At 39.0% G+C, this 24,494-nt stretch overlaps 1 protein-coding gene and 1 long non-coding RNA gene across 3 annotated transcripts in view; one reads left to right on the forward strand and one right to left on the reverse strand.

Annotated features, from left to right (window-relative positions):
• Window positions 1–24,494, forward strand: part of GABBR2 (gamma-aminobutyric acid type B receptor subunit 2) — an 818,519-nt gene that overhangs the window by 355,466 nt on the left and 438,559 nt on the right. The window lies entirely within an intron of this gene.
• LOC140497014 (uncharacterized) lies at window positions 18,486–23,096 on the reverse strand. The gene is made up of 3 exons (XR_011964501.1): window positions 22,330–23,096; window positions 20,365–20,559; window positions 18,486–19,469 (listed from the first exon to the last, which is right to left on the reverse strand). It is a non-coding gene; the product is annotated as an uncharacterized lncRNA (long non-coding RNA).

Consider the following 24,494-nt stretch of genomic DNA (forward strand, 5'->3'; position numbering starts at 1 on the left):
CAAAGGCTAGAATTTCCCCCCAATGGGTTATTTTTCAATCTATATCCATTTTTGTATGTTTTTCCCTTTCAAAAAGATCTCATCATAGGGATATTATTTATATTTCAGGAGTTTATATTTCAGTTTACCAGGACCAGTAAACACATTAAAAGGCACAGGTAAATGGCTTGTAGTGCATGGGACTCTTTATTTTGCTTATGTTTATTCTAAAAAAGAAAATGATTTTGAAAGAAACAATAAAGCATTAACAGAAAGTTGAAATCCAAGATAAATTAGTAGATAGTATAAGATTACCTACCTATCTCAAATTAACTCAGGGCATTGAGTTCAGAGGAATTATATCTCATCAGGTATCTGAAAAAAAAAATTGGTTGATATGATTGGTAATACCCTAACTAATTCACTTTTTAAAATCATGGAGAATGGGAGTGGAGCCAAAATAGCAGAGTGAGAGCATGAACTCACCTTAACTCTGCCACGAATGCCTTCAGATACCTCTAAAAAGAGAACCTGAACAAATTTAAGAGTGGCAGAATCCACTAGGAGACAGAGTCTGGCAGATTTCCAGCCCAGGACAGTCCAGGAAGTCGAAGCAAAGGATTTGTTACATGAGACTGGGGGAGAACAGATGATTTGTTACACTGGACTGGAGGAGCACAGAGCACACAGGCTATACCAGCAGGAACCACTGGGCAGATTGAAGCAGAAACACCAGTGCAGATTCTCAAACACATCAGCATAGGACAGGAGTCCAGCAGAACTGAGTGAGAAATAAGTGCAGGCCTCCTGGTAATAGTAGCAGCCACTTCTGAGACTATCGGCCCACAGATTAAACCTTCAAAAGTCAGCTATTTGAACTTCTGGAGCCAAGATGGCAGAGTGAACTGTAAATTCTCATACCCTCCCCTTGTTGACCTTGAAAAACCCAGAGAATATTTGCCCAGGAAAAATCCTGGAATAGTGGGATTAGCCAAAGGGATAAACAATGTCTCAGCTCAGGGGGCTAGGGAGATCATCAAGGAGAGTCCCTCTTGCTGTGACTGAAGGGAACCAGTGCAGGACCAGAGCTGTCCCAGACAGCCCCACCTCAGCAAACCAGGAGGAGATCCTGAGCCCCAAGGGGATGGAACCTGTAAATGCCACCACCAGGACCCTGGGCATGCCTTAGCACAGCCAGGGGAATTAGGCAGACACCTGTGCACATGGGGAGTTCATCAGCCACTGAGTCTGCTTGTGCTATAGCTCAGGGGAGGAAACCTCCTGTGGCCAGACCACCCCTTCCCCATACCTCATGCAGCAAGCTTCAGGGTAATTCCAGGGAAACTCAGAAAGACTTCACCTGGCCTCTGCCTTGGCACACCAGTCAGCTCATAACTGGGTAAGCTGTAGCATTAGCTTCTAGCTGAAAGAACCAGAGGCCTCAACACATAAAGCCTCAAGTTCTCCGCACAAGAACCATGGGACAGAGCTCCCAGAAGCAGGGATCCACTTTAAAAGTCAGGGAAAAGGAAATCATCATGAACAAGAAGCACACCAGAAAAGACCATAGAGTCTTACTGTGGGGACAAAGACCAAAAGATGAATACAGAAGAGGTCAGCATTGAGACTGTACTCACATCTGAAACCTCAGAAGGGAATGTAAACTGGTCTCAAGCCTAAACAGAATTCTTGGAAGAGCTCAAGAAGGATTGGAAAAACCAAATTAGAGACAGGTAGAAGAAGAATTGGTCAATGAATTTAAAAATATGAAAAAAATCACGGAAGAATTTAAAAGGAAAATTGGGCAAATGGAAAAAGATATAAAAAATCATGGAGAATAGGAGATATGCCACAGAACTGGAGATGGGCAAATCTTGTTCCAGTTTTTTAAAAAAGGATACTTCAAAATGTAAATTAATATGCTTGATTGCAATTTCTAGCAAATTTCTATCTAGAATATATTACTAAAGATTGGTCTGTGAATATTCAGAAAAACAAATAATCGTCACTAATAGCTAGCCTGACTTTTATCAATAACAGGGAAAACACTCTTTTGACGGGGTTACCAGACTAACAGATCAGGGAAGAGTTATAATATTTCTAGTTTTCAGCTAGGCATTTAAAAATTCAATTATAATATTCATGTGAATAATGTGGGAAAATGTGAACTAAGTGATTGCAGAATTTGGATTTGGGGTTGGTTGAATAACTGGACCCAGTGATTGGTGGGTCAGTGTCAACCCCAAAATATTATTCTAGTGAAGTTCTTCAGGGTTCTCTCCTTTTGCCTGTGCTAGTTAACATTTTTACCAATGACTTGGATGAAAGCATAAATAATATTCTTGTCAAATCCTTTAATGACACAAAAACAAGTATTGCTGAACTGTAGGATGACAGAATGAGAATTCAGAAATACCCTAAGATGACAGAATGGAAGAATGACTCTAATAAAATGAAATTTAATAGCAAAATATATAGACTCCTACATTTCGGTTCATAATATCAACTGTACAAGTAAAGGATGGGAGAGTCATAGCTAGATACCAATCTATGTGGGGAAAAAAGATGTGGTTCTTGGGAACTAAAATCTCAATCTGAGTCAGTGGTGTAATATGGTAGCCAAAAAGAACTAACGTAATTTTAGGCTTAATGAATAGAAACTCAACAACTAAAACAAAAATAGCAATGTTCCTACTGCATTCTGCCTTGGTCAGACAATATTTAAAATATTATATTCAGTTCTGAGCTTCATATCTTAGGTAAGACATTGACAAACTGAAGTGTGTTTAGAGGAAAACAACCAGGATAGAGAAATCACTGAAGACCACATCCTAAGAGGATCAACTGAAGCCTTAAGGAAAAGATAGTGGCCTTCAAACATTGGAGAGGTTGTCCTGAGGAAGATGGATTGGAACTCTTTGGTTGGTTATTGAAGGCTGCAACCAATAACACTGGGTAGAAGTTACACAGAGACAGGTATAGACTGAATATAAGGGAAAACTTCTTAGTATTAGAACCATCCAGAAGTGGAATGATTCTGTCTTAGGACATGGTGGATTCACCATCAATGGGAGGAGGGTCTTGAGGCAAAAGTTTTATCTTTTAAAAAAATCATTAGCTGTCACTTCACAAACACTGGCTTCAAATATCTGAAAAATGTCAGCAAGAAGAAAAATTGGTCTTCATAGTTCCAGAGGACAAAAATGAGGCAATAGGTCAGAAGCTATAATAAGGCAGAGTTCAGCTTAATGTAAAGATATACTCCCTAATAATAACAACTTTTTCAAAATGGAATGGGCTGCCCTGAAAGATAGTGAGCTCCCTGTGACTAGAAGACTTCAAGCAGAGATTGGATGACTCATCTTAGAGAAGTGATTCCTTCATTGGGGTGGGATCAATTGAAGTAGATGACCACTAAATTCCCTTGCAACTCTAAGACTCTGTAATTCAGACTTCATAGAAAAAATTATATTGAATAGACCTCTATAGATATGACACAATTTCCAATATAAGCTCAGAAAAGAACCACAAAGACTTTGAATTAATCAGTCACTCATGGCATGACTCAGTTTTCTCATTTGTTTCTTCTCATTTTCCCAGTATAATTGGTGTGAAGACAGCCCATGTTACCAGGCACCAAACTGTCCATTTTAGAACTGGTAGATTATATATCTTTTCTATTCTTGATTTTTGGTGAGGATGATTGGGGGGGTTGGGGAACTTGATTCATTTCCACAGTTACTCCCTATTAGCATTATGTTTTTGCAGATGTACAGATTTAGCCATTTCCCTGTGTTATATCAGAAGAAGGTGTTAGAGCAACCTCAGATTAAACATTCTCTTCCATTATTCTAAATATGTCACTTGGTGTGTTCGGAATGAAACAGATGTAACAATCCTACTAGGTTAATGGTTAACATACTGAACTGGGAGTTGGGATTCCAGACTCTGCTCTAACCATGTATGACTCCCCATCATAGATGTAGTATATTAGGTTTAGCAAGGTGTGTGTATGTGTGCGTGTGATTGGATTAAAACAATGATATTTAAGAGGGAGGCAGCCTGAGGTCATAGACAGACAGCTGGCCAAAGAGTCAAGGTGACCAGAGTTCAAGTTCCATCTCTGACACATCCTGGCAGTGTGACCCTGGGCTAGTCACTTAACCTCTTAGTTCAGGGGTGGGGAACCTGTGGCTTCAAGGTCATGTGTGCCCCATCTTAGACCTTCCAAACAATTCTCCAACACTGTGTTTAAGTCGACATTGGTAGAGGGAGTCTCCTCATCTTGCATTGATGAAATCACAGATCTAGAGCCAACAAACAAAAAATATGCTATTTACACTATCCTACTGCCCCACATGGTGATTGTAAATAAAGTGTTTTCTAAGTCTTAAAATGCTGTATAGATATAAACTATTATTTGGATTTTTATAATAGCCACATGAAGTGGGAGAGTACTTTAAAGTTTACAAAATGCTTTCTTCATATCATCTCATTTGATCCTCAGACAACCCTATTTAGTTGATACAAATGTTATTTTCCTAATTTACAGATGAGTAAACTGAGGCCCAGGAAAAGAAATATTGTCACTTGTACAAGATAACCCAGCTAGAGAGTGATGGAGGTAATATTCCAACCTAGGTTGTCTGACTCCAGTCAAAGGGCCCGTCTATTATATCACGTTGCATCCCTAAATTCCTTTAGGTTTGAGTTTCCCCATACATCATGCCTGGGAATTGAACGAGAGGAACTTTAAAATGGTCCTTCTGCCTTCCAATTCTGTGATTCAATCAGTCCCCTCATTTAGATTTCTTTGATAATATAGCACCCCTCAAATCACTCTTTTACTTCAAATAGGAAAATTGAAAAATCAACATTTTTTTTAAATTGACAGCAAATTGACAGTAAAGATTACTTTTCTCTTTCTTCTTGTCTCTTCTCTACAATCTTAAGTTTGTTAGCAGGGAGAGGATTACGTTCCCAGTAGCTGCTGAGTCTTCTCATACTAAGGGTTTTTTTCCATCCCAGCTCCTTCTATTAAGTCTTTGCATGCTACTCTGAAAGAAGTTTGCCAGAAGCTTTGTTGTCTTCGGATTTCCAGATAAATCAAGCACCAAACATCCATTTGTCTTTCTTAAATAGAGCAATACTTCGCAGCTCATCAGCATCACATTAACCTCTCAGGCACCTATATTGGGACACTCTGTGTCAAAACAGTTTTCCATATAGTGTCATAACAGCCCAACTCAGACCTGAAAACTATTCTGCGCTCACAGTGTACACGGTACTACTTCTTTGTACGCATTCTGGCAACAGCTAAAAACAGTTTTGTCCAAACCAGCCTGAGAAAGTAGGCTACCATTCAGACCAACTGAAAGAAGCTTGATTCCAAATACTTTTCTTATAGAATTGTTCACATAGCACCAAATCCCGTGTAAAAAAGATTTAATCTGGCCCAAAAAAGAGCAAATCCATTTCAAGTCCTCCCCACAGATCTGAGCTAGTAGCTTTTAGCAACGGTGATTTCATCTTGATGTCTACACAATGGTTAATCTCTGTGCAGAAATAAAATTAAAATACGTGAAAACAAATTGGCCACTGAATTTTTAGCATCTATACATAAGCTTACTATATTTTGAGATATCTATTATCCTGCTGATTTACAATTAAATTAACATTGAGGTCTCTGAACTTATTTTTGGTACCACCTATATTCCAGCAAGTTACTACTAGCTCCTTATAAAATGAGCTGGAGAAGGAAATGACAAACACTCCGGTACCTTTGCCAAGAAAACCCCAAATGGGGTCACAAACAGTGGGACATGACTGAAAAAGGATAATATTTCATCACTTTATCATGTGCTAGTTACTTCACCTACAATATTGGGTCTCCCCAAGTTTGCGCAGTCCCTCAGGTCAAACAACGTGCCATTTGTCTTTTGTAAAGTTTCTAGCACAGTCCCAAGCACAGAGAGAGGGAAAAGTCATGCAGAGGGGCACAGTCTGGTGAAAAGAACATTGGCCCTGAAATCTGGAGAGACCGTGTTCAAAATCCACCTCTGACAAATTACCAGTGGTGATGATGAGTGAGGTTCTTAACTTCTCAGAGTTTGTTTACTGAACTATAAATTAGGGATAATAATCCTTTATGATCTATCCACCTCATAAGGTTGTTGTATCAGGTGAGATGATGTGTCAAAGAGCTTTATGTCAATCACTATTGTAAAAGATGCACAATAAATATATATTGAGTTGAAAAAATAAAATTTGCAACCATTTAAATATCAAAAATGTTGCCAAATATTACTTATGCTGAAAATATAGAAAAAAATATTTCAGGATCAAGGAGGCTTTGCTCAGGGGGAAAATGGTATTAGTCCAGTTACCTTGAGAAAAGAAGCATGGTAGAACACCAAATTTGGGGTCAGAAGACCTAGATTTTAGTCCGAGCTCTTATTTTTACTACTTGTAGATTATGAGTAAGTCACTTTGCCACACAGGTCCTCAGTTTACCCCCCTTGTATAATGAGAGGGTTGAACCAGATATTCTCTTAGGTCTTTTCTTGTTTAATATCTGATTAATTCACCTACTTCTTGGTGCAGCATTTTGCCTATTTGGGATTCAGTTTCTTATCTCTTGGCAATGAGATGGTGCAGGGGATGGTGCACTGGACCTTGAGTCAGGAAGATTCATCTTCATGAGTTTAAATCTGGCCTCAGACATTTGCTAGCTATATGACCCTGGGCAAGTCACTTAACCTTGTTTGCCTCAGTTTCTTCATCTGTAAAATTATCTGGAGAAAGAAACTACTCCAATAGCTCTGCAAAGAAAACCCAAAATGGGGTCACAAAGAGTCAGGAACAACTTCCTTATCTGTAAAAGGGTAATAATAGTACTTACACTAACTAAAAGATACACTTTGCAAACTCTAAAAAACTTCTGAAATATTAACTATTATTATCTAGAGAAAAAGGAATTAGAGTAATTGACCCAGGTCCTACTCACAGAGTACACAGTAACTCAGAGAAGTAGGAGCTCCAATAGCAGGTACTACCAAAAACTACCCATCTAGATCTTGGGGGCAATTATCTATCAGAGCCCAGATTATTCTCCCTCCTTTCTCAAAGTTCAGTACCTCCCTTTCTACCCCATGCCCTGCTCTTACGCTTGGGGATTTCATTATTAATTTCATAATCTCATGTTAATATCTCCCAGAATACCCTCGTCTCACAGCTTATCAACTTCCTCAACTCCCATGACTTTCACCTTCAAACCTCATCCACATACAGGGACATATCCTTGATCTCATGTCACTTTCACTCAGTAAAAGTCACATTTCCATGACTGGGAACTCCAAAATTGATTTCTGACCATCACCATTTATCCTTTTACCTCTTCAGCCTATGGTTCCTCTTCTTCATGACTTCTCGATTCTACCCCTCCATGAATTCCCAGTCCATCACCTCTTCTCTAACCTTCCTTTCCTCTCTCCTGAATTCTGATTCTATAATTAGGCAATTCAACTACTTATTATCCTCATTGCTCAAAGCCCTTCCCCACCTGCCTTATTTCTGCTCAAATTCAAGCCCTGAGGTACCATTACTCTCTGCGTCTTTGTTTCTATTCACATGTTTACTAAGTGACAATGGAGAAAGTCACAAACCTTGTGCTAACTGGGCCCACTACTGACTTATTGTATCTTAACTGGTCATTCATTACCACAAGACAATCCTCTTTTTAGCAGGGGTTTTTTTTTTTTTTCACATTTTCCTCTCTACCTCCCTTTTATTCCTTATAACAAAGAATTTTTTAAAAAAAGAAGAAAGAAGAAAAAAATTCAATATAACTGATTAGTACATAAAAAACCTTGATGTTTTCTGCAATAATCTACCTATGGACTATCCTCCCACACCACAGACATACACACACCTCCTCTACAAAGGAGCCGAGTGAGATTTGTCTCACATCTCTTCTTTGGAGCCAAACTTATTGTTTATAAATATTATTCTTTATAATATAATATTAATTTTTGCCTTTTCTGACTGCTATAGTTTCCATTTAGCTTACTGCAGATCATGTGTATATTGTTTTTCTGGCTCTACTTTTACTTTTCATCAGTTCATATGTCTTTCCAAGCTCTCTCCATTCCTAATACTCATTACAATAATGTAGCACAATTTATTTAGTGCTTCCCCAAACAATAGGAGTCTACTTTGTTTCAAATTCTTTGCTATCATCAAAAGGGCTATTATGAATATAAAAATTGAATTTCGCTTTTTAGGGAATTTTTCTCTTATAAGACAATCCTCTAATTCTTTTCTAATTGAATCAATCGCTCCTCCCAATATCAGTTCATCCAAATTTTCTCCTTACTCATCAAACCCACATATGTGACTCTTTCCACTGATCTTCTCAACAGAACTTGCCTCCAGTTTCACTAAGAAAATAATTATTAACTATCATCATTTCCCTCATCCCCTATTCTGTACCTCCAAACCCATTACCATTATCCTCCAGTCTTGCCTCTTTTGCTCCATTCTCCTTGCCAATGTCAGTTGTCTGATGGATGTCTTTGTCCCCATCTCTTCCAGGAGCTTAAATCCTTTCAACTACTTCAATCATTTCCCCTCATCCTGGATTTCTCATGATCTCTCACCCTTTCTAATTAAACTGTTGTCAAGATCTACAAGTTTCACCTTTGTAGCATTTCTCAAAATGCCCCCCTTCTCTCCTCTGACACTGCCACCAATTCAATTCAAGACTTCTTCATCTCATGCCTTACTTCCTGCACTAGCTTACTGATGGGTCTGCCTGTCTTAAGTCTCTGCCCACTCCAATAAAACCTCCATTTAGTCACCAAAGTGATTTCCTAAAGCACAGGTTTAATCATGTCACCCCCTTACTCAATAAACTCTGGTGGCTCCCTTATGCTTCCAGAATCAAATATAAAAGGTTCTGTCCTTCATAACCTAGCCTCCTCCTACAATCTTCTTCTTTCACCTTACTTCCAAACACATACTCTTCAATCCAGTGACACTGGCCTCCTGGCTGTTCCATGAACAAGACACTTCATCTCTGATTCTGGGCGTTTTCTCCCGTACCTGTAGTGCTTTCCCTCCTCATCCCTTGCCTACCAGTTTCCCTGGCTTCCCTAAAGTCCCAATTAAAATCCCACCTTCTACAGGAAGCCTTCCCTAACCCCTCACAATTCCATATCTTCTCCTCTTTTAATTATTTCTTATTTATCCTGTCTATAGCTTGCCTCGTATATATTTTTGTTTGCATATCATGTAAACTCCTTGAGAACAGGCACTGCCTGTCTCTTTTTGTATTCTCAGTGCTTAACACAGTGCCTGACACACAGTAGGTGCTTAACAAATGTTTATTAATAGATTGGTTTCTTCTTTAGTCTCTCTAAATCCACTACCCCCTTCTCTGATGCCTACAAACACACCAAGGTTTCTCCCATTTTTAAAAAACCTCTACTTGACTCCACTGAACATTGAAGCTAGTTAGTTTAACCATAGCTTTCCTCCATTTCACTGTCAGACTCCTAGAAAAAGCAATTTCTTCTGCTTCTTCTGTTACTCATTTTTCATCTTATTCTAATTTGCTTCATCACATGATACTCCTTTCTCCAAAGTTACAAAGATCTCTTGTTTGATAAATCCAATGACCTTTCCTCAGTCATCATCTTTCTTGAACCATCTGTGGCATTTGATACTGTCAACTAATCCCTCTAATTTCGTTATATACCCAACTTATTGACAAAAATAACAAAAGATTGTTGGAGGAGTTGTAGAAAAATCGGCACACTGATGCACTATGGGTGGAACTGTGATGTGGTCCAGCTATTCTGGAAAGCAGTTTGGAAGCTATAAAAAGAACTGAAATGTCCACACTTCTTTGACCCAGACATCCTATTGCTGGCATAAATCACCAAGAAGGTAAAATACACAGACCCCATATTTACCAAAATACTTATAGCAACACTTTTTTTGTAGTAGCAAAGAACTGGAAACAAAGTAGATGCCCATTGATTAGATAATGGCTAAACAAATTGAGATACATGAAAATAATGTAAGTAAAGTAAAACCTGCTATAATCAATGATGAATGCAGAGAAGCATGAGAGACATAAATTGATACGGGATGAAGTAAGTAAAATAAAGGGGGAAACAGAGTGCGTACAACAATGTAAGTGAAGAGAATTACAATAAAAACCCAAACTGAATATTGTGTAGTTATGACTAAGATTGTCCTTGAAGAAAAGATAAGGGGTCCCAGCTCTTTGCCAAGGTGCAGAACTGTGGCTATAAAACATTGAACGTTCTGTCAAATTTCTGTAACATCTTATTTTGCAGAATTGCATTTTCTTTTCCTCTCTCTTTCTCTATCTCCCTCTGCCTCTCTTTTTCTCTGTGTGTGTGTGTGTGTGTGTGTGTGTGTGTGTGTGTGTTATAGTGGACGATTCACTGAGTAGAGGAGGAGAGACATATTTAGAAATGAATGTAAATTTGGAAATGATGTAAATGCAAGATATCAAGAATTTTTTTTAAAATTTTAAATGAGGATAATTCCACTTGTACATCTCAGAGTTGCTGTGAGGACAGCTCTTTGTAAATCTTAAAGTACTTTAGAAACATGATTTTGTTGTAAATGTGAGTTCTTCTGCCTTTCTCCCTCCCACACGGTTCCCTCCAAAGTTCAATATTTTTCAGTGATCTCTTTCCCTCCTTTAAGATGACCCTGATATTCATGGTTTCACATATGGGAGAAAAGTAAACAAAAGTGACACGAAGTTTACCCAACAACACCCTAGAGTTGTACCTGACTTCTCAAATGCCCTTCATCCAACTTTGCCTGAAGGATCCTGAAGGCTATATCTTGCCAGAAGTCTCCTAGGGACAGACTGGCATTGTTCTGAGACTATGAAGAGCTGAGTGGCAACAATATACATGGATATGTAGAGACAGTGACTTCATGGTGCTAGTAGCAACCTCACCATGTGCCATATTATACAGGTACCACGTACAGTAGGACTCTGTAAAAATTAAGTGCTTCTCTTTCAGCTGGATTTCCTGATTTCTAGTTAGTAGATGCTAGTGGAGTAAGTGTTTACTCTGTATGTGATCCTTGATTGTAGAGACAAGGTCTAAAATGTGGCCATGTAAGGAGCAGATGAAGTGAAATATGATAGAGATCACAGGGATTGAAGAAATCTCACAACTGTGAGGCCCTGCCCCCTCTGGTGCCCTTCTTCCAGCTTTGTGTCTCATAACTGTGAGGTCAAAGGTATTAGAAGGACTGTTGACATAGATATTGATGCTCCCAAAGATGTTAATGGGTGCATGAGCCAGTTTCATCATTGATTAGCATTCTTCTATCATCTAGAAGTCCCAAATTCCCCTTCTCTGATCACAATCCTTTATCCCTCCACATCTTCTGTTCCCTCACTGTTACTGAATACGATCTTCATTCTGGTCACTCTGGTGTTCAATTCATTTCTCCTCTGACTTTAGTTGCCACTAAAAACCCATCATGGACCCCTATGGTTAGCCATTTCAGGGATTTGCTCTACCACTCTAGTATTCTTCACACACACACACACACACACACACACACATACCCCTTGAGTTTCTGCTGTACCCACCTTGCCAGTTTCTAACCCTGACTAACTCACATTCTCTCTGCTATTTCTGCTCATCAGACGATAAATATTTATTGTGTCTGCTATGTGCCAGGCATTGTGCTAAGCACTAGGGGAACAAATAAAGGTCAAAAAAATTCCCTGCTCTCTAGCCTAATGAGGAAAACAACATGCTCAACAAACTCATAGTCTAACGGGACAGATAACATGTAAACAACTGTATCCCAGAAATTGTACAGGATAAATTGGAAATAATAAGCAGAAGGAAGGTACTAGAATTGAGGGGGAATCAAGTTTCCTCTAGAAGGTGAGATTTTTAGCTGGAACTTACAGAAGCCCATGGAAGTCAGAAGACAGACATCCGGAGGGAGAACATTGCAGGCATGGGGGACAATCAGGGGAAAAATGCTCAGTCAGGAGATGGAGCCTTATGTGCAAAGAGGCCGGAATCCCTGGATTACAGAGTATATGGAGATGAAGGTATAAGTTGTAAGAAGTCTGGGCAGATAAAGAAAGGCAGATTATGAAGGGCTTTGAATGCCAAACAGAGTTTTATATTTGATTCTGAAGATGATAGGAAAATTTATTGGGGGAAGAAGGATGAGGATGAACAACACTTTCAGAAGATCATGATGATCACAGCTAAATGAAGGAGGAACTAGGGTTGGGGGGAGAGAGACATGTCAGGGAGGTCAACCAGCAGGCTATTACAATATTACAGGCAAAAAGTGACGAGGGCTTTACAAAAGTTTAGTGACAATGTTAGAGGAGAGAAAAGTTTCCAGGTTATAGTGTTGCTAGAGGAAGTAAGAAAATTGTGCTGGTCACATCAACTATAAATTTGCCACCCAAACTCAGAATCAGAATCAATTAACATTTGTTAAGAACCTACTGTGTGCCAGGCACTACGCTAAATGCTAGGGATAAAATAAAAGGCATATGTCAATCCCTGCTCTCAAGGACTTCCTCCTGTACTTTTCTGAGGCCTTTTTTGTGGGATAATACAATTGGGGTTAAGTGACTTGTCCAGGGTCACACGGCTAGTAAGTATCATATGTCTGAAGCCAGATTTTAAGCTGCGTTCTCCTGACTCCAAGCCCAGCACTCTGTCCGATGCACCACCTAACTGTCCCTCCTTCATATACTTTTGATCCCATCCTCTTTTAGCCCTTGTAACAGCTTATTTTTTTTAATTATCATCTTCCTCTCCACTGGCTTCTTTTCCTCTACATACAGTCCATATTCAGGGCCTTCCCTATCTTAACAAAAATGAGAACAAAAATTGTTTAACTCCCTTAAGACCCTAATTCCTCAAATTCAAGTTTTATCTCTTTGCTAATCAAATTTCTAGAAAGAATAGTCTACACTCAGCAGATAAATAGCTGGGTTAACTAGGGAAGGTTAGAGTTACTGGAATATTTTTTTCCAGTGTGCTAAACTTTAGCTTGTTCTGACAATACTTCAGCAGCATACAGATAACTAAAATTAGCCAGAATAATGAGATAAAATTGGAAATGTCAGGAGAGGAATATCCTGGTGGTTGACCCTCAGGTAGAGTCTTTGCCAGCCTAACCAGATCCCCCAAATTTTGGAACCAACCTCCTCAGCAGCAGCCTCCCACACCCTTGAGACACAGTTCTCTCCTGGCAGTCATACCCTCGTTGAGATCTTCCCTGGCCTACCCCTCCCTGTCATAGTGGGTTTTTTTGCTTCTCACCCTGGGAACAAAATTGTTTCTTTCAGTTCTGATACTCAATATTCTTTTTCACCACTTTCTAACTCCCAAACTCCCTGTAGTCAGGTTTCCATCACTACCACTAAATTCTGACTGCTCTTTTCCAAGGTGATCATTTACCTCCTGGCCACCAAATCAATAGCCATTTCTCGGTCTTCACCTTCCTTGATCTATCTAAAGCATTTAACAATGCTGAGCACCTATGCCTTCTTAAAACTGTTTATTCCTTCTTTTTCAGGGACTTTGTTCCTCTGGTTTTTCCTACTTTTTGAATAACACCTTACTTCCTCCTCTCATGTCTTCCCTTCTTTCTCTACTCTAAAAAAGCTACCCAAAGTTTTATCTTTGTGGAGTAGGAGAGCTTCATATGCTTCAGTAATTAGGTGGTAGGTTAGATCCCCTCCATGTATAAAGGGTTGATGCTGTTGCTGAATTTAGTATAGGAAGTTTTCCCATGTACTAAAGTACCTTGTCCTCAGTTCCTCTCAGCTTGGACTAGGGTTTAAAAGGTAAAATCATTTGCATACATTATTTTATAAATTTATCAAAAATTGGATCACATTTTGCCCTCAGACTATTAAGATTTTTATCACCATCCCAACTTTATGTGATCACATTCATTACCACTGTAGTTTGAATCCAATGACAGTATGAAATCAGAATTTTAAAGATAGAGTATTACAGATATTGGATTAAAATTCCAAACTGAGAATCACTCAGAAATTCTGCCACATCTTTCCCAATAGCAGCCATTGTCTACATGAAGAATTCAATTCACAACTTTAGTTTTGCCAAAAGAACCATGCCTAAAGAAATCTCCAGCGACTAAGGACATGCTGTATTTGGCAGTCTAGACTCCTTTACTTCTCCCCCTTCCCGTCTTTAGTTACCATAAGTGGAGGTGCCTGGATGTTTTATCTGGGAAGTTTTTATTCTACAGTCACAGTTATGAAGAAAAAGGGAAGGAATCATTTAATCAGCATCCTTTCCTGTCCCCACAGTTTTGGGTAGTTGAACTCATGTTCACTGTTGCATATAGAGTTGATTTTCTCATGTAGGTAGCCACCAGCAATTTTTGGACTGCTAACTTTCACCTACAGATGAGAGAGAGAGAGAGAGAGAGAGAGAGAGAGAGAGAGAGAGAGAGAGAGAGAGAGAGAGAGAGAGAGAGAGAGAGAGAGAACTCTACCTAACAGTACACATACATTAAGTCTCTCATTGCTGTGTCTCTTGAGCCTAGCTGCCTGGCATGATGCCTGGGCAAGCCTTTCTCTGGCATGGTGCCACCAAGCAGTCTAGACCCTTGGGATTTTAATTGCTTCACTAAGTGCAGCAATTTTGCAACAATCTTGTTGCTTTCCAAGTTCCAAGCGCTTCCTCCAGCCTCCTTTTCCTGGTCCCTGGAGTATGATATATAGGTGGGAAGCAAGGGCATGTGAAGACCAGCCTGTAAAAGCGGCTGCTTTATTCTTCCTTAGTGGCTTCCTTGCGGCTCCTGCAAGAATACACAGAGCATGCTTGAACACCTGCATAGATACATCATAAGTCTCATGATAAATACAAAATTTTGGTACATGTAGGGTAAATATCCTAACACCCCAGATAATCATGCCACAATACTTCCTATATCACATCTACATTTATATTGCTTGAAATAAACATACCACAATGCAAAGCATCCTTTGATAGAGTTTCTTCAGTGACTAAATTGCTAAATAGCATGCAGAATATATCTCAGGAACGTATAACAGTGCATATACATACCCTTAGAGCATAAGCCAATGAACATAAAACAACTAAAAAAGTATAACTAACAAGTATACACGCACACATATATAAAGAGTACGTGTATAAAATTGGTGCTAAAATGAATAAACAAAACTAGCAGAAAATAGAAAATAAAATAATAAATAACAGTTGACACATGATGAATCAATATATACAAATAATAAATAACAGTTGACACGTGATGAATCAATATATACCAACATATGTAGTTACATTCAAATCACATGTTACATGACCACTAAATTCCTAAGTTAGTTTGGTCAGCACTTGGATGGCTCCAGACTTTTGGAGACCTGCGAAGTACCCTGCATCTGTACCTAGACTGGTTAACGTCTAGACTGGTCATCAGTATTTTCAGGTCTACTAGCACACATTCTCAAAACTGAACTAGTAGATGGTCTAAACTTGCCATGAGTATTCTAAGTCACTATGGATCAATCAGTCTATGAACATTTGTTAAACACTTACTATAGGCGAAGCCTTGAGCTTAGGTCCTAGAGAGGCAAATGCCAAGAATAAAACAATCCCTACTCACAAAGGGCTTACATTCCAATAAGGAAAACAAGTATGTTTGTGTACATACATACACATAGACATAAATGTATAGATATGTATACTTATCTGTATATATACACATAAAGGTGTTATGTATGTATATTTTGTTACTCTTGTTGCACAGTCTCTTCAGTCATGTGCGACTCTGTGCTCCCATTTGGGGTTTTCTTGGCAAACATACTGGAGTGGTTTGCCATGTCCTTCTCCAGCTTATTTTACAGATGAGGAGCTGAGGCGAACAGGATTCAATGACTTGCCCAGGGTCACACAGCTAGTAAGTGTCTGAGGTCAGATTTGAACTTAGAAAGATGAGTCTGCCTGACTTCAGGACCTCACATCACCTAGCTACCCATAGGTTTCTATACATACATGTATATACAAGATACCTATGAAAAGAATATATTCAAAATAATTAAATACAAGGTTGTTTGAGAGGAAGGGCATTAGCAGTTAGATCAGGAAAGGTTTATCTTTGTACTCTAAAAGTAATCTCTATAGCTGATACACTAAGCCAAAAAGAATTTGGACTCAACTCCGTTCCAGCCAAATCTGAAGAGAAGTCTCCCTCAGTTTGTGACATAGTTGGTGAATCCAAAGTTCCTTCATCTTAATCTTCATCTTTTGGGCAGTTATCTAGCTCACTCTAGAAGTGAACTGTATCTTCTCCTCACCCATATAGTTTAGCAGACTGTCTATCACTCCAGGGAGTTTCACTGACTCCACAATAGTCAATAGAAAGGTGGCATGAATTGTTAGAATAGGACCCCTGTCTCTGTCTGTGATTATTTTACGAGTAGAAAAGTCCTCTAGTCTCTTGACTCCTTTGTATGAAGTCTCTTTCCATCAGTGCACTTTTTTGGATCTTCCCTAAACACCAAAATTTCTCAGCATTTCTCAGGGGTCTCCCTGCTGAAGTTTCTGACATCCACCAAACATTGTACCATCATTTGTTTCTGTCAACATTCTTCTAAGCTAAACTTATGGCTAGATGGCTGGTATAGATTTTTTTTCCCAGTTTCTTTGTCTATAATCATGCCCACTGCAGATACTGCCATCAGCTGACCCAGAGATGCAGTTAGGATATGAGCAGGAAGACAAGAAATCCAGAATCCCTCAAATACCACAAAATTCACAGGGTCCTCCTCCAGCCAAAAGTTATGAGTGAGTGAGTGAGTGAATGAGTGATTGGATGGAGTAAGATGCTTTCCTTCCTAGTTAAGGTACCAAGGCTAAAAGGAAATGGGTTGGTTTTGTTCCCCACCCTTAGAATGAAATCAACAATAAGTTTAAAATATTTTTATTAGGTAGACACAAAAAAATTTTGCTCACATGAAAAACATGAATAATAATAGTTTCCAGTAAGAGTAAACAATTGAATATGTTTCATTATTTTTAAAATTTTTTTGAAAAGTTGACTCAAATAATAATTATTAATAATTATAAATGTTACTAGCCAAACAAGTGAGTTTTTTAGATTACTTTTTATTGAAAAAAAGAACACAATGCAACCATATTTAACAATACTAACCATATGGTTAATAGTCATAATAGTCAGTGAATGTAGTAGCTTCTTGGCTTGAGTCATATTTCTTTGTGTATAGATATACCATATGCAATGAGGGGGAAAAAAGCAAAACTAAATTGTCTTTTATTTTAACTCAGAAGAAAGTTCTATGTATAGATTCATTCCTCTTTCTCTACATGGTTCTGCTTAATAGACAGCTTTATACCTTAATTTCATGTTCATGTTTAGATATTTTGGTTGCGTCTTTTACGAAAGTATGGAGAACAGCAAAAAGGCCAGTGTGGTTGGAACACAGAGAACATGTGGAGAGCTATACATAACAAATCTCTAAAGGTGGATTGGAGCCATACTGTGCATGACATTAAATGCCAAACCAAGAAGTATATATTTGATCCTGGGTTCAGTAAGAAGCCACTGGAGTATGATGAATATGTGTGTGTATTTAGTGGGGGGGGGGGGGGGGGGAGAATGGGGAAGAAAGGTGATGTGTACCTTAGAAAAGTCACTTTGATAGATGTGTCAAAATGGCTTGGAATGGGAAGCAAGCTGGGTCAGGAAGACTAATGAGTAGGTCATTGCAATAGTTCAGGTGAGAGTAAAAAAGAGTCTGAGTTAGGGCGGTAGCCATGTGAGTGGAGAGAAGGGTGTGTGTGTGTGTGTGTGTGTGTGTGTGTGTGTGTGTGTGTGTGTGTGTGAGAGAGAGAGAGAGAGAGAGAGAGAGAGAGAGAGAGAGAGAGAGAGAGAGAGAGAGAGAGAGAGCGGGAGGGAGAGGGAGGGAAGGAGAGAGAGGGAGAGAGAGAGAGAGAGATGGTGATAAAAGTAATAATATTTGACATTGCTTGGATATGTGGGGTGAGACACAGTGATGAATCCTATTAATGCCCAGGCTGAGAACAAAAGAACCCTCACAGAAATTAAAAAGTTTAGAAGATAAATATTTGAGAGGAAAGATAATGTAATGAGATTTGTGATGCAAATGATATGGGACTCATTGTGTCTCACTTAAAATGAAAAGGAAGACAGGGCTCTTACTCACCATTCATGACCCCAGAGTTCAGAGTCTAGCCTCTAATGGGTATCTACCACAGTGAGGAGGTGATTTGTGGGATACAGCATGGATATGTTGAGGATGGAATATTTCCAATGCCAGTGGTATGAGTACCTAGATCTTTATTAGGTCATAACTGCTGTGAGAGGCTCATGCCCAGTACGGAAGTGGAAAGGCTGGGAGCTTACACTGTGATGGGTGAAATCTGAAATAACTGAGGAAACAAAGGTTCCAGCTTCTGAAAATATTGATTTATTAAACAATGCATGTCAATTGCATAACAAATCAGGACTCCTCAGCTTGACAATATTGGGAGAGACAGGTTGCTATGCATTAAAAGAAAACAATTAACAAAATGTAAACCACAAGACAAGATTAGATAATCAGATTTCTAATGAGAGGAAAGATTAGGGACTTTCCAAGATGGGAGGGGAGGAGCAATCAGGTACAATGTTCTGAAATCAGAAAATCCTCCCCAAACGTCTATATTCAGTTAAAAGAACAAGGAAGCAGTAACTCATTGTTCAGCGTAGGGCTAGTTTTCAGATAAGACATATGAGTTGCTTAAGATATGTAATTGTGAGAAAACACTTTGTATCAATCTTTGGATCTAACTGGGTTTCTGGTAAGCATAACTTAGGTCTTTAGTTAAGGGTAAGGTAGAGGTGGTCTAGCTTCCCAACCAAGCAAGGTTAGGTTCAAACAATGCAATAAAGTTTTCTCCCAATTCCCATAATTGAATAAGGTTTTCTCTCAAGACAGATATTGGACTAGAGCCATAATTGAATAGAAAGGGAACTGAGCTAGATCCAGAATTGAGTCACATGATAGAGTCAGTGGGTTCACTCAATTCCCACAGCACAGGGCTGGGAATGGGACAGAGTGGAAGAATGGTGGGTAATAGAAGGTGAAGTATACGCCTAATGGTGCTGGAAACAAGCTTCATAATTGGCTGTCTCAGAGAGGATGCGATATAATCCTTCTACATCCTCCCAATAGTTCCTCACACATTCCTTGCAGTCATGCCACAGCCTTCTTAGGGTCATCCCTATGGCACTCACTTTGGATATCTCTGCTTGATTTAATGACGTTTCAGTCCCCTAGGTTCACTTCTTCACCTTTTGCTTTGTATTTCTTGTCAAAATCCATCAACATACATCTGTTTGTGCTTCAGTTCTTCCAAAGACAACTGAGAAAAGGAAGAATGGATGAGTGTTAATGTCATGTCATGTGGTATAACTCTCAGATTTACAGACACATTTCCACTTGTTTGTGGCCCAGCTCCTTGCCTATTGCAGATGGCATAATTTTCTTCTGTGGGTGTCCTCATAGCTTTGATGTCATATGACTTTCAAGACAAGACGTCTACATCCACATTGGGCTTTCTAGGTCCATAATAATATGCACTGACCAAACTTATAGTTGACTAAGACCACTGCCTATCTGTTGAATTCTGTCAGACAACATACAACTGGCAACTGGATGACATCAGTTATCCATCCATTTTAAAAGTTGTCTCTAGACATAGACTTTGAAATTCTCAGCAGCCACCCATTTCAAAGATGAATTTTAATTATGTGTGGGATAACAGAGCTCACTATCAGTAAGAACTATGCTGGCAAAATCAGTTGTTTTCTGGTAACTACCATTCTCTTGGTATAAAATTGTCCCCCAAGCCTTCTAAGCTAGTATATGTATGAAGTACAAAGGGCTTGCTTACACCTGCTTTGATGAACATTTTTACATGTGTAAGGCAGTTAACCACCTCTTTAAAAACTTGCATATATTGTTCAGTCTGTTGACCTGAAAGTTTGGTTAAAAATGGCAAACAGGTTAAGCTAGCTGCTACGTGGCCATGGAGCCAGAAAGAAATCTCTGACTGACTAATGCAAGAATGGCCAGGCTTAAAACTGTTTGGGAATTCCAGAGGGCACAGTGAATGGAACAGACAACTATTAAGTAGATAGAGGCATAAGGTTGAAGCTATAAAATGGGCATTGGGGGCTAGAGAGAATGGTTTGCTCCTAGGCATTTGGAGATTCAGTATCACTGACATTTGGAGAGTAATAGTGAATGGTACTAACCACTGGGTAATGAGTCCAGGCAAAGTCTCAATGGATGGGAGGAGCTCTGATAGTGAAGGCAAGTGAGTAGAATACTCAAGATTCTGGTGACATTCAGGTCATGGTAAAGATCTGTCTTTCAGTCTTCTGCATGGTTTGGGAGTCCTGTGTTCCAATCCTCAGCCCACATGACAGCAGATTGGAGTTCCTAAGAATCTAAGTAGAATGGACCCATAAACATCTGGTGATGAGGTCAAGTTTAATGTTTCCTGGGTCTAAGGTGACCTCTATGTCTGATCCTATTCCTGATTCCCAAAGGCAGTGTCTGCCCTAATGAACATGTGAATGATCATTTCATATTTCCCCAAATCTCAAATAGTTCCCGTCAAGAATTTTACAAAGGGATATAGACGTTGACGAGGCAACTAGGTGGCGTAGTGTATAGAGTGCCAAGCCTGGAGTCAGGAAGACTCATCTTTCTGAGTACAAATCTGACCTCAGACACCTACTGCCTGTATGACCTTAAGCAAGGTATTTAATTCTATTTGCCTTAGTTTCCTCACCCATAAAATGAGCTGGAGGAGAAAATGCAAGCCACTTCGGTATCTTTGACAAGAAAACCCCCAATGGGGTCATGAAGAGTCAGACATGGTGAAACAACTAACCAATAAATAGATATTGACTGATGTGCTCACCCCATATATAATGATGGAGATGGACTCTCAAGACCTATTAATGATCATTTCATATTTCCCCAGATCACATAATTCCCTTCAAAACTTTTGTAAAAGGGCATAGGCATTGATTGATGTGCTCACTCTATGTATAATGGTGAATGTAGACCTTCACGAAATGAGGGATTTTATCCTATGACTCAAGGTAGGCAGAGGAAGTAGATAACTCCCCACACACACACACCTGATTAGTGAAATAGTTAGGAAATTGTCCTACCTAGAGCAAACACCAATTCCCTACCCCTTTACCCTGGCTCAGCTTCTCTAGACTTGATCTAGGGATTTTAAAACATAAAAGGATCATTAGTATTTAATATTTAATAAATCTATCAAATTCAGCTTGTTTCATCCTCCCCTTCCCCCATCATCAGATTTAAACTCTGAGGAAATCTTGAAATATAGTTTGTGTCTCATTTCCTCATTAAGATTCTTATCTACATCCTGGCATCATGTGATCTAAAAGGAAAACACTCACATTATAGGTTAGGTACATTTAATACAGGAATCAGAAAGTTCATAAAACGCAGCACCAAGACTCCCAAGTGCCATTCACTACTCAGGTAGACAAAAAGAAACCAGCCATCTGTAAATTTAACAGCAGCTGCCAAGTTCAATGACCAAATGTACACATTTATTTCTCCCAGGGGAACCATTTGAGTTTGGATTCATCCCAAAGGAACGTGTGCTCTTGGAGTCACTGCAAAGTAGACTATTCCTCCTTCATTCTTTCCTTTCAATATCACAATCAGGATTAAGGATATCAACAGGATAGGAATATGAACTGAACATATGAGTTCATTAACATAGGGAACCCCTAGATGAGGCAACTCCCTCTACCAATTCAGAGCAGCACCTTGTCTCTAATTTATAGTTGGAGAAAATTGCCTGAAATTCTGAGAAGTTAAGTAACTTACTCAAAGTTAAGTAACTCATTTAGTATGTAACAGAGGCAAGACTTAAAACTAGGTCCCCCTAGCTTGAAGGCCAGCATTCTATCCACCACACTCCAGCTATTTCTCAGGGCAATCTTAGAAAGGTGAAAAGAAACATTCTTAGTCCATTGCTTGATAGTAGACCTCAATTATTCCACCTCAGGCCATTCGTCAAGTGACTTGTGGAACTCTCCAAGGTGCTGCTAACTCCTATTGGGAGAACACTGGTTGTCTAGGTCCAGGGATATCTAGCTTGTCATCCCAGTATTTGAGGCAATCTTGGCTCTGCTCCTCCAACGTCAAAGAAGAGGATAGTGTACCTGTTCCTCTTCAAGATGACCCCTCTTTCACAGATCTGACTGTCCTCTTGATGTCTTCTATGGTCGTCTTCTTTCCTGAATCTAATGGTAATAGGAGCAACAGTGCCAGTCACAACAGCCCCCTAATCACATGGTCCAATCTGTCACTTAAATAGCCTTGCTCAGCTTGTCATTTTATCAAATCCACCCACTCTCTTCGTTTTGGTTCAGTTCCTCTCAGCTCTTTATCATTTCTCCCAGGAGTACAAGGAGAGAGATGCAAAGGAACAACCTACTCCACAATAAGAGATGAGTCCTTTTCTTTTATAATATCCTTATTTCTAAATGCAGGGTCTACCTCAAGAGTTAGATGTCCCCTACATATACTCCAACATATTTCTGAAGTTTTAAATTTCATTTTGTTCCAATTCTATTTAAAACTGGCCTCAACATGCCATGTACAAAGCAAACAAATAATTTATAGTACCTGTACAAACTAGCATATGCTATATAATGGCCTTTGTTATTGTTCAGTCATATTTAAGTCTTCATGACCCCATTTTTGGCAGCCCTAGAATGGTTTGCCATTTCCTATCCATTGCACTACCTAGTTGCCCATATCGTGGCTAAAATGATCTACAAAATATATACCAGCAATTAGCATATGAAAGATAGACAATATCAAAGGACTCACCACCATATGCAATTAAGTAGCAATGTGGTCAAAGACATCTCATATCAATCAGTGCTAATCAAGAGCAGTAAATTATGCTTTAAGCAAGGACACGCTGGCATTATAATGCATGGTGCCTTTTTAACCTTATGGAAAATGCTGGGGTTAGTCAGAAAAAGAAATCTTAATGGGTTTTTAAAAATCAGTTCATAGACTAGAATAGCAGAGAACTTTTTAAATCATAAAATACTAAAATGAACATTTTTAATGATGAAATTCTCTCTCAAATGTGAAGGGTAATAATTTTAATGGAAAAATACACCAAATCTTAACTGAAAAGAAACACTTCCATAGAAGGAAGCCCAAATATCAAACAAATATTCAAATGCATAAATACAAAAGAATTATTTTTCAATGAAATAAAAAATTACATTTGAAAAAATCTAGATGCCAAGTATCCATAGGCCACTTGGGAAACTTAAGGGGCTAAAAAGCTCAAGATGGATTCCAAGATTGGAAGTGTATAAGCAGCAGGTACTAGGGAAATGGTTAGGTACCCTTCATTTGTATGTGGTTGTTACTCTGGTTACAGAATATTCAGGTAGTTTTCCTTTTTTTCAAAAGCACCTGCCCCATACTTTGGTCCAGGTTCCTCTCAGTTTAGGATTTAAAGTGAAAAATTTTTTGAATATAAGATTTCATGAATTCATCTCAGGTTTGTTCATATTTTGCCTCCCATCACATTAGATTTGCTTTCCAACTTTGTGTAGCCCAAAAGGAAAACACTCACACTGTAATTTAAAGACATTTACTGCAAAAAAAAATCAGAATTTAAGACATACAGTATTAAAACTCTGAGCTGCTGAGCACTGGTCAGATAAAAGGTCTGTCATTTCCACTGCTGGTGGCAGCGGTTGCTCTCATTGTGAGCTGAGTTCACAACTGCAATTTCACCAAGGAAACTGCCTCCCTCAGGCAATGCCAGACCAGTTCATACTCCTCCCCTTCCCAGCTGCCAGTCTTTCAGCACCTTCAATCAGGTGGGTCTGAGCACTTTTATTAAGAGAGCACTGCCTGTGTCCCATAGCCAAAACCTCCAGGATAAAGGAAAGTAATAATCTCACCAACTTCCACTCTCATTCAAAACCTCATAAAGTAAGCTCCTTGTCCATGAGGCATCTTGGGCAGACTCCCACCCAGGTGACTATGGGAAAGGAGGAAAAGAGAGAAGAGAAGGGAGAGAAGTAGCATTTATCAATTTATATTATTTCTCAATTTATATAGCAATTTATATTATTTGTATGTCAAGTATTTTGCTCAATGCTTTAAAAATAGTATCCATCTCACTGGATCCTTACAACAACCTTGAGAAATAGACACTATTATGATCTTATTTTGCAATGAGAATACTGAGCATAAGTGACTTACCCAACAGGAAAGTCTGAGGTCATATTTGAACTTGGGTCTTCCCAGCCATAAGCTCAGTGTTCAACCCATTGTGCCACCTAGCTCC

This window comes from Notamacropus eugenii, chromosome 3 (assembly GCF_028372415.1).
Source record: "Notamacropus eugenii isolate mMacEug1 chromosome 3, mMacEug1.pri_v2, whole genome shotgun sequence".
Lineage (NCBI taxonomy): Eukaryota > Metazoa > Chordata > Mammalia > Diprotodontia > Macropodidae > Notamacropus > Notamacropus eugenii.